Source organism: Phyllostomus hastatus, unplaced genomic scaffold, assembly GCF_019186645.2.
Source record: "Phyllostomus hastatus isolate PE091 unplaced genomic scaffold, TTU_PhHast_1.1 phas_scaffold_46, whole genome shotgun sequence".
NCBI lineage: Eukaryota > Metazoa > Chordata > Mammalia > Chiroptera > Phyllostomidae > Phyllostomus > Phyllostomus hastatus.
Window position 1 is genome coordinate 31,812,334 of NW_025334032.1, and position 13,840 is coordinate 31,826,173.

Sequence of the window (13,840 nt, forward strand, 5' to 3'; positions counted from 1 at the left end):
AAAACCCCTTAATTCAAACAGTTTAACATTTGGTGCATTTTTCCACACTTTTAAAAATGCACATAATTACTGTCTTTCCTTTAAAAAAAAATGAAAGGTCTTAGCGCCTAGGCCCAGCACTAAGTCACTCTGTGCTGCTTCTATGTTCTGGTTAGAAATGATCGTGAAAATAGGGCATAATGAGAGAGCTGAGGGATTATACACGGAATTTTCAGCCTGGCTGGCCTAACTTGGTTTACTTTTCATAACAACAGAAGGCCACCAAGTGCGCCTGACACCCTGGAAGGGAACTAGTCTGATCCAAAGAACAGGCCCTCGGCCACCTCATGGGAGGCACGTTCAAGCCCCAGGCACTGGGGCAAGCTGGAGGTCCAGGCCGCCAGGCGTGGGGGCATCAAGTCAACAAATCCCACAATTCTGGGAGGCCAAACTGCCTAATAAAGGTTCTATTTCCCCGTGATGAACTTCTTGTAGGTGGTACTGATAAGCAGAAAGGCCAAGAGCCACTGACACATTCTACTCAAACTCACTCCTGCCCACGGTCACAATCCCGTTAAAGCTGACTCACAGAGGCGGCGAGGGCGCATTCATGAGTTTCTCTGCTTGCACAAAGAATATTCTTTCAGTTTCTCTTCCCCTTTTCCTCAGGCCATCAGACTTCTTAGGTATCGACGGATGTCACCATTTATAAATGTCTCAACATTGCTTAATTTATTCCAGATGCAAACCTTCATTTAGCATCTCTCCCCTGAGCCAGATGGGAGCCCATCTTAGGGGAAGTACATATCTTAATTTTGTTTGGTAACTGTAAGGTTGCAAAGCATTTTGTCGCCTATTACTTCAAGAGATCCTTGGCATTTAGAGAAAGGTAATTATGAACACTCAAATTCATTAATGCAGGTAGGAACGTCCTCATTGAGCAGGCCGCAGAGAAAAGCCACCTGCTGTCTTCTGATGAGTTAGTTAATACCCAAACCACACACGGTTCTAGCAGCAGAGTGGAAGCACATGGTGTGGCAAAGCTTACGGCCATGAATCTTATCATGAAGGCAGCGGCATTAAACACCAGATTCAGGGCTGAACTGGGGATGAAGGATCAAGTGAGATAAACATGTATGAGCCTCCATGTTTGTACTGAATAAAAGAATAAACAGAATTGTCCAATGTGAATCATCTGTACTTAACATTTTTTCATGTATTTATATCCATACCTTGTCTCAGAAAAAAGTTAAGAAAGCTTTATTTTTTATTTTCTTTTACAGGTTTTATTTGAGGGGAAAGGAAGGGGGAGAGAGAGGGAGAGAAACATTGGTGGAAGAGATGTCAGCTGGTTGCCTCTCACATGCCCCCAAGTGGGGACCTGGCCCCCAACCCAGGCATGTGCCCTAACTGGGATCCGAACCGGTGACCTTTGCGTATGCAAGCCAGCACTCAGTCCACTGAGCCACACCAGCCAGGGCAAGAAAGCTTTAAATAAAATCATAAAATAAACATTTTCTAGAAAACCATATTGCTGGAAAAATATACAAAAGCTCAACATTTTATTTTAAAGAATGAGGAAACTACTTTTACTCTATCTCCATGGCCCCTGCTGAAAAATAGATATGGGAAAGGAAAAAAGAGCCAAGTGTTTGTGTCTTAAAAACATTTTAAATAACTCCCTTTTCTGACCATTTAGAGGTCACTTCTGTTCAACAGACTCCTGGACACTGAACGCTAAGAGATTGTTCAAGAATACATGTTCTTGCTTTCCTGACACTTGACTGAACCAGCGGCGAGCCTCGCCAGGCCACAGTGCACAGAGCAGAGCCTGAATCGGACACAGCTCACCGGCCAGCACGGCCCCCTGTTCGGAGCGTGGTCCCACTCTTCTCATTCACATGGCTTTGTGTCAGGAGACACGGAAGATAGAAGGGATTATTTTTCTGCAAAATCTTGACACTTATTTATATGCTGCTCTCCTTACCAACTACACAGTGTCGTCACACGTAGGACTGACTGAAGGGCCTACTGACACATGGGGAGCCCCCAGCGCCTGCTGCTGTCTTGTCGCTCTCTTACCCGTGTTCCTCCACCAAGAAAAGGAAATGCCCCAAAACTGGTCTAAAAAACTGCGTCCCAGTCATCACGCTTCTTAGGGCCGATGGTTCGAAAACAACCACGGGAACAGGTGAAGATTTGCTTCTCCAGCAGAAAACTGAGTTAAAGGCTTACCATGGCTAAAACGCAGTACTTCCGAGGACTGCAGAGATCCTGTCATTTTACCTTTCCCTAAAATAGATGAGAAGCTGTCTTTCTTTTAGACAGGAAACCATGGGAAACAGGGGCGCCTGTATCTACTTTACATTGAAGTAAATTTTCCCTTTCATTCCATAAGGAACGAACCAATGCCCACATCCCAGTCCGCCAGGGAACACCCTCTCCTCATCTCCCTGACTCGTGACTTTTACTTTTGTTTCTCAACTAAAACCAAAACTCCGGGTTTCCAGTTCTCTTCTCCCTCAGAGAGTCTATCCAACCCAAGCTCACCAAATCTCCCAAGTTCCCGGTCTGATCTCGTCTCTGCCCCCATGAAATTCACTGGAACTCCACGGCTCAGAAAGTCAAGTCTGAACACCTCCGCGTGGCTTTCAGGGCTCTGCGTGCGGTGTCCAACCTAGCTTTTCAGCTCCCTGTACTCCCTCTGTATTCCAGCCAAAGTAAACCCCACGCTCCTCTTCCCACACCTCTCTGACTACTCTGGCCTGCGACGCTTTCCCGTCCGCTCAGTGTCAACTTTCACTCGTCCTTCAAGGCCTAGGTCAAATGCCGCCTCCTCTGGGCTGTCTTTCCAGATGCCGGCCCCCTGCCCCCGAACTTCATCAATGGCTAACTTTTACTGAGTGCTTATTATGGGTGAGGCACTGTCTACACACTGAATGCTCATTCATTCATTCATTCATTCACTCTTCATATTGATTCTAAAACACGGATTACCAGTATTATCCCCAAGATATGCAGGTGACGAAATAAGCAGAGGTATAACTTTTCCTTAAAAATGAGCTTCTGTTACCTCCAAAGGCCACAGTGGAATAGAGAACTAAGACTCACAGAAATGAACAGGATAGGCTCTACCCTTAAAAATAGACACCGACAAACAGCATTCAAAATATTAAAGAAAACCGTGTACATGTGTCCTTACTCCGGTCACAAGAACTCCCTGTGTCTGGCTTTCGGAGCCTTCTAACCCGCCGTGAGGGTACGGCTCTGCCCTCAGTGCACTCGAGTGGTGGTGGGAAGACTGTCAGGATGATTTTTTAAAAAACATTCCCCACCAGGTCAAAATGCCGTCAGAAACGGAAAACACCATGGCGAGACAATGTCCCTTTTCTACCTGGGTCTTCTCTAGGCAAACAACAGACAACTGTGTTGAGGAGGAAACCGGAAATTTTTACTGGAATCAGCATTCGTGGCCGGCTGGATTAGATGACCGAGGGCCAGGACCCTTTTGTGTCTGACCGGGAACCATCGGGCCTTATTTGCACACTTCCTGGCAGGATGGGATGACCCTCTCTTCCCCGTGCCCCCGACGGTAAGTGAGGCCGAAATTCCCCGAGCCTGTCATCCTTCTGCTGCACCCGCTGCCCCTGGCAGGTTGAGCAACAGCAAGTGGGCGGAGGCAGGAAGCGCTCGCTTGCACCTCCGGGCTGTCCCCCTCTCCGTGGGTATTCCTGGGCTCCCTGCCCCCCCTCAACAACATGCTGCAAAATCAGGGCTCAGGGCAGATGCTGCCCGAATTCATTTCTTAAGCGAAAGCCCAAGGACCTGGAGGACTAACTCAGGCAAAGAACTCTGACTTGAATCCTTTTCTCTTTACAATGAATAAAAAGACATGTCAAACACATACAGCGGCTAAAGGCTGGTTATCAGGAGCTACCTGTGTAAAATGAATTCTGGCTGGACCAAGTCAGACAGCAGTATCTATTAATTAATACTTATTAAACCCTGATGTTACCTAATCACAGCAAAGATGTTGACCAGCAATTAGCAAAATCCCTACCCTCGTGTGTCTTAAAAATATTCAAAACCTCTTCTGCGCATATTCTGAAAGAAGCCGATGAGGAAGCTTCTGAAAGACCTGCAGGTCCTAATTCAGTCCCTAAGGCCGGCTGGCCTAATAGCGCTTGACTCAAATCCACCGTCAGGTACGTTCCAGGACGGGCATGCGTGTAAGTGAAGCCAACGTTCCTTCATTTCCCTCTTCACTCCGTGTTTGCTTATCAAACCCCTACTGAGCATGCTGCCAGCTGTGCACAGGGACAATCGAAGACACAGGTCCTTACCCCGAAGCAGGAAGCCAAACAGAAAGGCAATTCACAGTCGAGTACGTGGTGTCTGACGATCCTCTACCTAGGGTGAACTGGTTTCCTGAGGGCTATGCTAAGGTCCCCGTGTTTGTTCGGTCCCAAGTGACCCTGTCCAGGCAGCACCAGTGAGTTACTACTTCGTAACTGAAAGCCAAAGAAAGTCCTAGCGACGGGGCATGTGCCCTGGGTCCTCACTGCACTCCGTCCATCAGCCCCTCTCTCTCGGGCTCAGGGGCCTGGCCATCCTGGCCGCTTCTCATCCACCCCGGCCCCTTTTCCTGCCCTATTTTTTCTTCTCCCCAAACATGTATTGTGTTTACTTTCTGACTTTCCCCTCTGTGAGCTCCAAAAGGGCAAGCTTCTTTGTTTATCTTATTCTCTGATATATATCCCAGGCACTAACATACCTAGTAGTTGCTCAATAAGTAAATATGACATAAATATGCCGTAAGAAATATATTTTACATTGTAACCTGGAGCATGTATGTGTGCAGGTAACATGTATAAATTCATGTACAAAAACACAGGTGTATGTATAAGCATATGTAAAACTGAAAGAAGTTTCACCAAGTAACCCAGGTGAAATATATGCAGCCTTATGGTTTTTCTATTGTATTTTGAAAATCTCATGTGTTACCTACCAAAGCAGGCTATTTGAAATGCAATATTTTCATGCACAGCTTTCGGGAAGGAAGGAAGGAAGGAAGGAAGGAAGGAAGGAAGGAAGGAAGGAAGGAAGGAAGGAAGGAAGGAAGGAAGGAAGGAAGGAAGGAAGGAAGGAAGGAGAAATAAAGATAGCATGGAAAGAAGGAAGGGAGGCTGGAAGGAAGGAAGGAAACTGAAGACTTCTGTACAGTACAGAGAATGTGATGGAACATAGGAAAGACCTGTGTGAATTCAGAGGTGGGAGGGGGCTACTTGAGCACATCTTTTTGTTCTGCCTTTATTTTAGGGAGGGTTATGATCTACGTAAGATTAGATGGCAGAAGATATTCGGAGTAAGGAGACAGAATCAGCTAGGGGGACGGATGGGGAAGCACAGGTGTTGGGGAAGGAATGGTAAGCAGCCGGATTTACTGTAACACAGAATGTGAAGTGGGAAGCAGGTTATTGCAGGGAGCAGGTAAAAGCATCTCCTTCGCCTGTTAACCCAATGAGCAACCAGCTTGATCTTCTCAGATGGTAAAATGGTTTTGCCTCAGAATACCCCATACTCTTTGTAATAATCAATCCATCACAGAAAGGGGGCAAAGCATTACCTGGAACAGGTCAGGAAAAAATCCATTGTTCAGTGCTTTTATGAAAATAATCTCTCTGGACCTGTTTTCTCATCTGTAAAACCCGGGACTGCCACAGGCTTTGCAAATTCCCTAGGTTCCAGTCTCTGAAATTTCCTTTATGTTCAGTTCCCCTTCTCACTGACAACCTTAGGAACCGGTTCCAGTTTTCCTGTCAGTTTTCCAGATTTAGTGTCAATTTCACAGAGACATTCTTCCCTCAAAAAACCAGATCAATCCTAGCTGCTGTAAGTCCCTATTTTGTAACTTGACTGGTTTATTGCTGAAATAATCTATTTTTTTAATGGATTAATTTCTTGATTTGTTCCATGAAGCCTATGTTCATATTATAAAGAACTCAAAACCCTACATGTTCTTGCCTATGTGTCTATAGTCCTTGAACTAAAATTAATCTTTAAAGGAAGAAAAACACTTCAACCCACAGGAAAACTTTACTTTGCTCATGTTTGCATTTCAGTTAAAACAGCATCCTGGCTTCTGCAGGATCAGTGCATTGGGTGCTGAAAGGCATCTTGGAGCTTTGCACCTTTTCTCTTTACAAATGAAAAGGCAGGTTCAGGTTTAGGTGGTTTGCTGAAGGTTCCAGAGCTACTTGGCTCTCGCTCACAGGTCAGAGCGCTTTCTGCACACTTCAGCAGCACCCACAAAGGTCGCCCTCACTTCTAAATCATGGGGTGTTTTTTTAGTGCGAATACAAACTGGAAGTTTGGGGACAGTTTTCAAGATTTTTTTAAAAAAAATCTTTCTCCTGTCTTGAGGTTTGGAGGCAGATATGTTGCTTTCTAGGAAAGAACATTCCTCGAAATCATATAAAGGGGGAAAAGGACCCATTTTCCCCAATGATGTGATGACAACTTAATAAATAGTTTCACCTTGAAAGGAGGAAGCCTCGGGAGGCCTGCCCTGCAAGCCCGTACCTGGGATCAGGCACGTGACTCGTGACTCGACACTCCAGTGATGCAAAATTAAGTCAACTGAAGTCCCCTTTGGGGATCGTTCAGTTCAAGCATTTGAAAAATACTGCTTTTAACACAGAAACCAAAAAGAAAAGAGGCAAGTACCTCCCATAAAAAAATCTGGGCCCTCGCAAAGGCAGACAGCTCAGTATTAATCTGAGCCCACGTGTGCCATGGTTTTGTCAGGCACTCCAGACTTGAGCTCATTCAATTACTTCCAGGAGCAGAAAATATCTCCCAGCAAATCAGGACCGGCACTCAACTGCCCAGCACAAAAGAAATCCAAATGAAATGAAAATAAATGATTAAGGAAATGGATGGTGCTCGTCACATCTTTCTATTTCATTTCAATCTTGGGCAGAATAAAAAAAAAAGCCCTCCCCTGACTTACACATGCGTGCACACACATTTTTATTATTCTATATCAAGTACTTATGCATTTCAAACCATGCATTGTCATGAAAAATGAATTGAAATAGCTCTTAAAATAACAAGCTCTTTAAAGAAGATAAATACATCTAGATTAAGAAGGCAACTTCAAGAAAATCTAAGTAACAATTTGAGGGCCTTATTTTTCTGAGCCTTTTTTTGTTTTGTAAAGTGAAGTATTATGTGTTAGGACTGTATAATCCACTCCCTTTCAGACTTGTTATTGAAGGCCAGGTGGCCAACACAAGGCCCACGGGCGAATCCGGCCCTCCGCCTTGTTTTATCCCGCCCGGCCCCTTGTTTCTACCTGGTGGCAGCAGCTCCTTGCCCCTTTATAAGTAGTTGCATTCATACAGCCCTAAAATTACACTCAGCCCTTTGAAGGCACCCATGAGGCTGATGTGGCCCCCATTGAAAATGAGTTTGACACCCCCGTTTTAAGGCAAAATATCTGGTTACAAACGCAAAGTAACTCCTACCATCTCCATTATTAAAGATGGGCAGGCATATCAGTTCTCTCTCTTAACACGTTAGCAAACTTACTCTGCTAAGGTCCCCACACACCCACCCCCTACCTGTGGCTTTTGCCCTAGTCTCTGGTGCTATCAAACAGGAAACATGAAAACTGTCCAAAAAACCCTCAATAAAAGGAATAGCGAGGAATTCTAAAAACAAAAAACAAAGAACAAAAACAAAAACAAACAACCCCCCCCAAAAAAACCCTGTTCATCCATACTTTAGTTAATTCTGACAAAGAGAAAAAGAAAATCAAGAGTCGAATAAAAGCTCAAGTTGCCTTATGGAAGAGCAGTGAAAAGGAACCCTCGGCAGATACCCGTCAGCACAGGCCCTCTCCAGCCGTGCCTATGTCCAGCCTCCCACAGGCGACACTGCTCACTGTGACTCTCCAAGTTTGTGCTCAGAGAGTATTTAAAACATATTACTGTCTTTTCAGTGACCTAAAGCGTTATTTTCACAAAACTGCTTAGAACCCCAACCCCCACCAACACAGACAACCTAATGGTGACATTTTGATTCAGGGATCTCTTTCTCTCTTAGGAACACTCTTCGTTTTGTGCCTGATATGTTTTTTCTACAAACCCATCAAGAATCTTGTTTTGTTGCTAATCTCCCTTTGTTGACACATGAGGCAGGAAGGGGTCTGCAGTTCCTTTCAATTCACATGTGACCTTGGACTAGTCACTGAACTTCCCCACATCTCAGTAGGGGAGAGGCAGTGTTTTTCCAGGCTGCTTTGCAAAGTCCTGGAATTTCCCATAAAAGTGTTTTACAAACACACAAGGAGAAGGCAACATCCCCTCTCCATGCTATAAAGTTTGAAAAAGAAAGCTCTATGGAGCCCGTCCCTTACGAGTTTATGGTCTCTCCAGGCCCTGGAGGTATCTATGATTTCAGAATCTCGGCATCTTCTGTCCCCTTTATCACCTGACTGTGACAAAAGGCGCCATGTGGCTGCGGTGCAGTCCAGTGCACAGGCCACCGGCCTCCTCATCTCCGCGGTCCCTTCCTCTCTGGTCTCCCAAGTGCTGCAGCCTGAGACATGCTACAACCGCAGGGTGTGGAAAACTTCTGTCCCCCAGACATCCTCTAGAGACTCTGGCGAGAAGGAAGGCGCCTTTCTGACAAGGCAGGAAGCAGCGTCCAGTCCTCTCCCCAGGACACTCGGAGGTGGGGCAGGGAGGAGAACAAAATGTGGATGGGACGTGTGGAAGGCATCTGAGGACTCTGCTTCACTGACCTCAGCCTTCCGTCAGCTTTTGATTTTCCTCCTGGGGGCGGGAGGGGGTAAGACTTGAAAAGGCCACTGGGCAGAGGCTTGTGTGAATGGAAAAGGAGTGTACTTTCCACACTGCAACTCAGTCTCGTGGCAGAATAAAAAGCAAGGATGTGTGATTAAGAAAAACGAATGCCAAGTTCTAACATTTTTACCTTTGGGTGCCCAAGAACATTAGTTCGTTATTACGCAGGCATTCTCATGATGCCAGTCACATGTTTTCAGTGACATCTGCGAGAAAATTTTCCCTTAGACATATTATTTTAAAGCACTTTCAGTGAAGAAGGTGTTATTCAGTACAGTCAGTAACAGGCTAGAAGGCGGCATCCCAGACCCCTTGTCTCCATGGGAGAGACAGCGGCTCAAGTCTCCATTCACTAGGCTCCCAGAGAAGGGAGGCAAAACCTACCACTTCTTCAATCCTGAACCCTAACATCGTAGCTCCCTACCTAGGAGCTCCAGTCCCCTAGGAAACCGCAGAGTGACCGCAAGGCTCTACACGAGGCCAAGTGACAAATACTGTTTCCTAAATGGAATCAGCTCCTGACAAATGCGTCTCCCTAAGGTGGATCTGACAGCCATGCACAGCCCGCTGAAATCCTAGCTCTGCCAGGCGCCGCCATGGATGCCGATGTGTCTCCCCCTGCAAGCCCGACTCCTCATCTGGGAAATGGAAATCACTGCATCTCCTTGGTGGCCTTGCGGTAAAAACAAAAACAAAAACATATGTGTGGCTATGAATGCAAACACGGTTATGTTTTACTTCCGTAATATTAATACTATCTTGTCTAAAGTCTGCAAATTTTTGTATGTAACTTAACAAAAGGAGTTATCTGTAAGAGAGAAGGCTGACTGCTTCTTGTGCACGGGCTGAGTGTGCAAGGCTTTCTTCCTGTTCTCCGTCAACTTCAATGGCAAGGAGGGAGCAGCTAGCGAACAAAATGCAAAATGTCAGGATAGAGCAGACGGCGTCCAAGAACCCCCAGCAGGGCTACTCCCCGCTCCTTATCACTGATCAGGATAATCCTTAACAACAACACAGGGTCCCCCAAGGAACAGGGCAGACAGACAGGAAGAGCCCCTCTCAGCTGGGAATCTTACCCCCGTTACAGTAATTAGATTTCTGACTAATTAGAGGCTCAGAGAAAACACTCAGGGCACTGGCACCAGCAACCCATTCTTAGGAAACATATTTTAACCCTCCAGCGGCGTCTCTCTTAAAAGAGGAATAGCCCTCAACCCTCTGAAATCCTCCACACACAACAGCCACAGAGTCGGCTGGAAGGACAGTTGTAAATGTCTGTTCCAGAAAAGCATTTTCCTCCCAATTTCACAGCCACTGAAAAGAGCCGTGGGACTGCTTTGCTTTCTAGGACCGAAGGATCACTTGTTTACACTTCATGGTTGGGCGTTACTTCACCTCGACCATCACAGCGAGGAACCTAGGTCTTGAACGCTGGATGTAGATTGTTCCTTTGCACTGTAGCCCCGCTGCTCCAATGTAAGTATCTGAGGGGCAAATCCTGGAAAAATGAACGCTCGGAGAAATGCAGAGGAAGGACTAAATTTAGAAATTAAGTTTTCTCTCCTCCACTAGATCTCAGTTCATATAATTCTAATCCTTGGGCTGTGCAAACATTAAAAATGACAATCTCCTTTCTCCCCAGGTCTGCTTCATAATTTCACGAACAGGCCTGGCTGGCATGACATGTACCCTGATGCCAGCTATAATATTATTATAATATTATAAAATGTCTATAATGTTATAAAATGGCAGCTTTCAACCTTTTTCATCTCGTGGCACACATAAACTAATTACTAAAATACTGCAGCTCACCCAAAAATATATTTTTGCCAACCTGACAAAAAATAGGTATAATTTTGATTCATTCAGAAGGACGGCTATTGCTGTGTTGGTTGTTGTCATTTTTTTATTTGACCATCTAAGGGAAAGGAGGCCAGTGCCCCTGACTAAAGAGTCAGGTGTTGCACGTTTTAAAAATTTTTGTGGCACAATGGCTGAAAATCACTGTTTTAAAACACCAAGAATTTGGGCTTCAGCAATTTGGCAACAGCCAGGGAGGAAGGGGAAACATCTGAAGTTATTTTTACTTTTGCAAGTCTTATGGCTGTACAGGGTGAATGCTAGGGTGGGTCAAGTATTGTCTGGAGCGGGTCAGGGTCTTTTTTTTCTTTCCTCTCTGCATGGCCTCATTTCCGTCTTCCTGTTGCTAGGAAGGAGAGTTAAGTATGAGAAAACTCGTGTTTACAATACTGGACCATCCTGTCCAGCACAAGGCTCTCTTCAAAAAAGTACAATTCACTTCACCCACTGTACTTTGCATGCCCCAGTATTCTGGACCAATTCACCCTTCCCTGGCTATTTTCAAATTGCATATTTACTTGCCTAAGTCATAAAAATACCACTCTCATTTGAACATTGCATCATGGCTTAAAATCTCCATGGGGACACCAAGGGAAACCCAAGGACTTATTTTTGTATTTGAAACCACCTCTTGGAATCCCACCAAGTCTCTGAGTGGCGGCATCTCACTGGGGCCCGCCACATCCCCTGAAAGCCCCTACCGGGGGGAGTACTATACACATTTTTCACTCATTTCACAGGCATACGTTGTTTAATCGTAATACATGTTTCTGTTAATGTGGTATCTTCTCCAGAAGCAACCAAACATCACTTTTTAAGAAACGTATTTGGTCTTTGCTCTTTGAAATACAGTGTAGAAAAAGAACAAAATAAGAAACAAATAGCCCTGGCTGGTGTGGATCCGTGGTTGAGTGTGGGCCTGAGAATCAAAGGGTCGCAAGTTCAATTCCCAGTCAGGGCACATGCCTGGGTTGCAGGCCAGATCCCCAGTAGGGGGCACGCAAGAAGCAACCACACGTTGATGGCTCCCTCCCTCTCTTCCCCCTTCTGAAAAGTAAATAAATAAAATCTTTTAAAAAAGGAATAAAGAAAGAAAGGCTTTAGGTTAAAGTGCAACCCACCTCTCACCTTCGCTCCACAAATATAGGAAAATCATTTGACTGCTCCAGTGTACAAAAACTTGGAACACTGCCTATAATTAGCCAGTTAACTACTTGTCTATTCAACCTTTTCACTCTTTATGGAATAAGTGGTGTTTTTCTTAAGATCTACAGTTGGAAAGTTAAGACACATAGAAGTAAGCAAAACCACTTCTCCCATCCATTCTAGGGAAAGACTGAAGTTGGGAACTGCCTATTCTGCTTCTGAAGAGTTGGGAAACCAAGTCAGTCTCTGTTCTGGAGCTTCTAGCCAATGTGGTGTAAGGTATCACTCAGCTTGAATTAAAATGAAATCTGTTTTTGTCAAAAGCAAACTTCTCAAAGCAGCTGGGAGAGAAAGTCAGTCTGTGGTGCTTCATTTTAAACTCTGAACAGTAGTGCTAATGATAAAAATATGCACCCAGGCTTGGGCCATGCCATAAATCTGGCATGCCACAATAAAAGTTAATATGAGCAATCGCCAGCATTTTCTCAGAAAATGTCTTGAAATAACTTCTGAACGTACATCTGCTAACTATTTGACACTCATTCTCCAGGATTTTAGTCCTTCCATTAGGGGGGCTGTTGACTTACAGGGCAGCCCTCAGACCATCTGCTGCCGTCTGCAAGCCAAGGTGGCACTGGGTGCCTCCATTAATTCCACACTTATGGTCTGCAAATTATCTCTGCGGAGGACCAGATGGATGCTGAATTAGTCAACCTCTTGGAGCTGCTGATAGATTTACATTCAGAGTTCTGCCGGGCTATTATTTTTCCCTCATCCTTTCAGCAGAGTTTGGGAAAAAAATGTAATTTGAGACTCAGTATTCTTCTAGCTCCAGAGCTGTGATCTTTTTTCTACCCCACTGCGTCAGAGATGCCACCCTCATGAATCCTTCTGTGGTGGGTGGCTTTGCTTAGTTAGGCTGCATTCCTCCACCCCAACAATGGCCCAACCAGCCTCTGGGTCCCGAGGACGAATCCATTTGCTAACCATGGTGGGTGCATAAAGATTCACAGTTGGCACAGGGCAGGGTTTTCTTCTCCACAGAGCAGACGGACTACACACAGGGGTTTCCTTCTACAATAACTAGCACAAATTGGGTGTTTGTGGGACATCTGTACCCACACACTGTGCCAAGCACTCGTATTAGTTCATTTGATCCTCACAACCTCCGTCCGTGAGCGGTAAATACGGCTAGTCCCCCATGTCGCTGACGAAGGAGGTACAGAGAGGCCCTGTCACTTCCCAGACTCACCCAGGTACCAGGCTGCGGACCCAGGATTCCCATGCCGCCCGCCAGCCTCGCCAGGGGTCCTCTCTAACTCCCCTCGTAACTGGGAATGTGGGGTGGAAAGAGGCGCAGTAAATTACACGTGGTAGGGCCCGTTTGCTGCGGCCAAGGGTGCAACTCCTTCCCTAAGATCAAAGGCTCGGCTCGTGACGTTGGAGGTAGGGACAAGGTCACACGCTGTGGCAGGGTTCCAAAAGGCTGTCGCCTCGCTCCGAAAAAAAAAAATCGGGCAGGGAGGCGTCCTTCCTTCCCGTTGCTGGCCCGGGAACTCGCTCTGCGCGGGCGCCCTCTCAGGACCCAAGGGCTTGGGCATCTCGATGGGACACTTTAGGAAACCTATTCAACGAGCCAGCACGTGAAGGCGCACTGCAGCCTTTCTAGCAAAAAGCTTCAACACTTTCCAGGGCGGCAGCCACCAAACTGAGACTTTTCTGAGTTACTGTCCAGCATTAAAAGTATCTCAACAAATCAGTATGAAATTAAAACAATTTTTGATTTACTTTTTTTTTCTTAAAAAGTTTCCAAAAACCACCACCATCTAAACGTTCCTAAACAATAAACTCACAGGGAGTCGACACGTATTTTGGACTTGTAGGGTGAAGGACAGCAAGTACCGAGCCATGAAAGGTCCCCGAGGAGCAGATACTAGAAAGGCGGTTACGCCACGGCCCTCGCGGCCAGAGACAATCGTCGCCTG

At 45.8% G+C, this 13,840-nt stretch overlaps 1 protein-coding gene across 4 annotated transcripts in view; it reads right to left on the reverse strand.

Moving 5' to 3' along the window:
- Positions 1 to 13,840, reverse strand: part of DLC1 (DLC1 Rho GTPase activating protein) — a 340,054-nt gene that overhangs the window by 29,715 nt on the left and 296,499 nt on the right. The window lies entirely within an intron of this gene.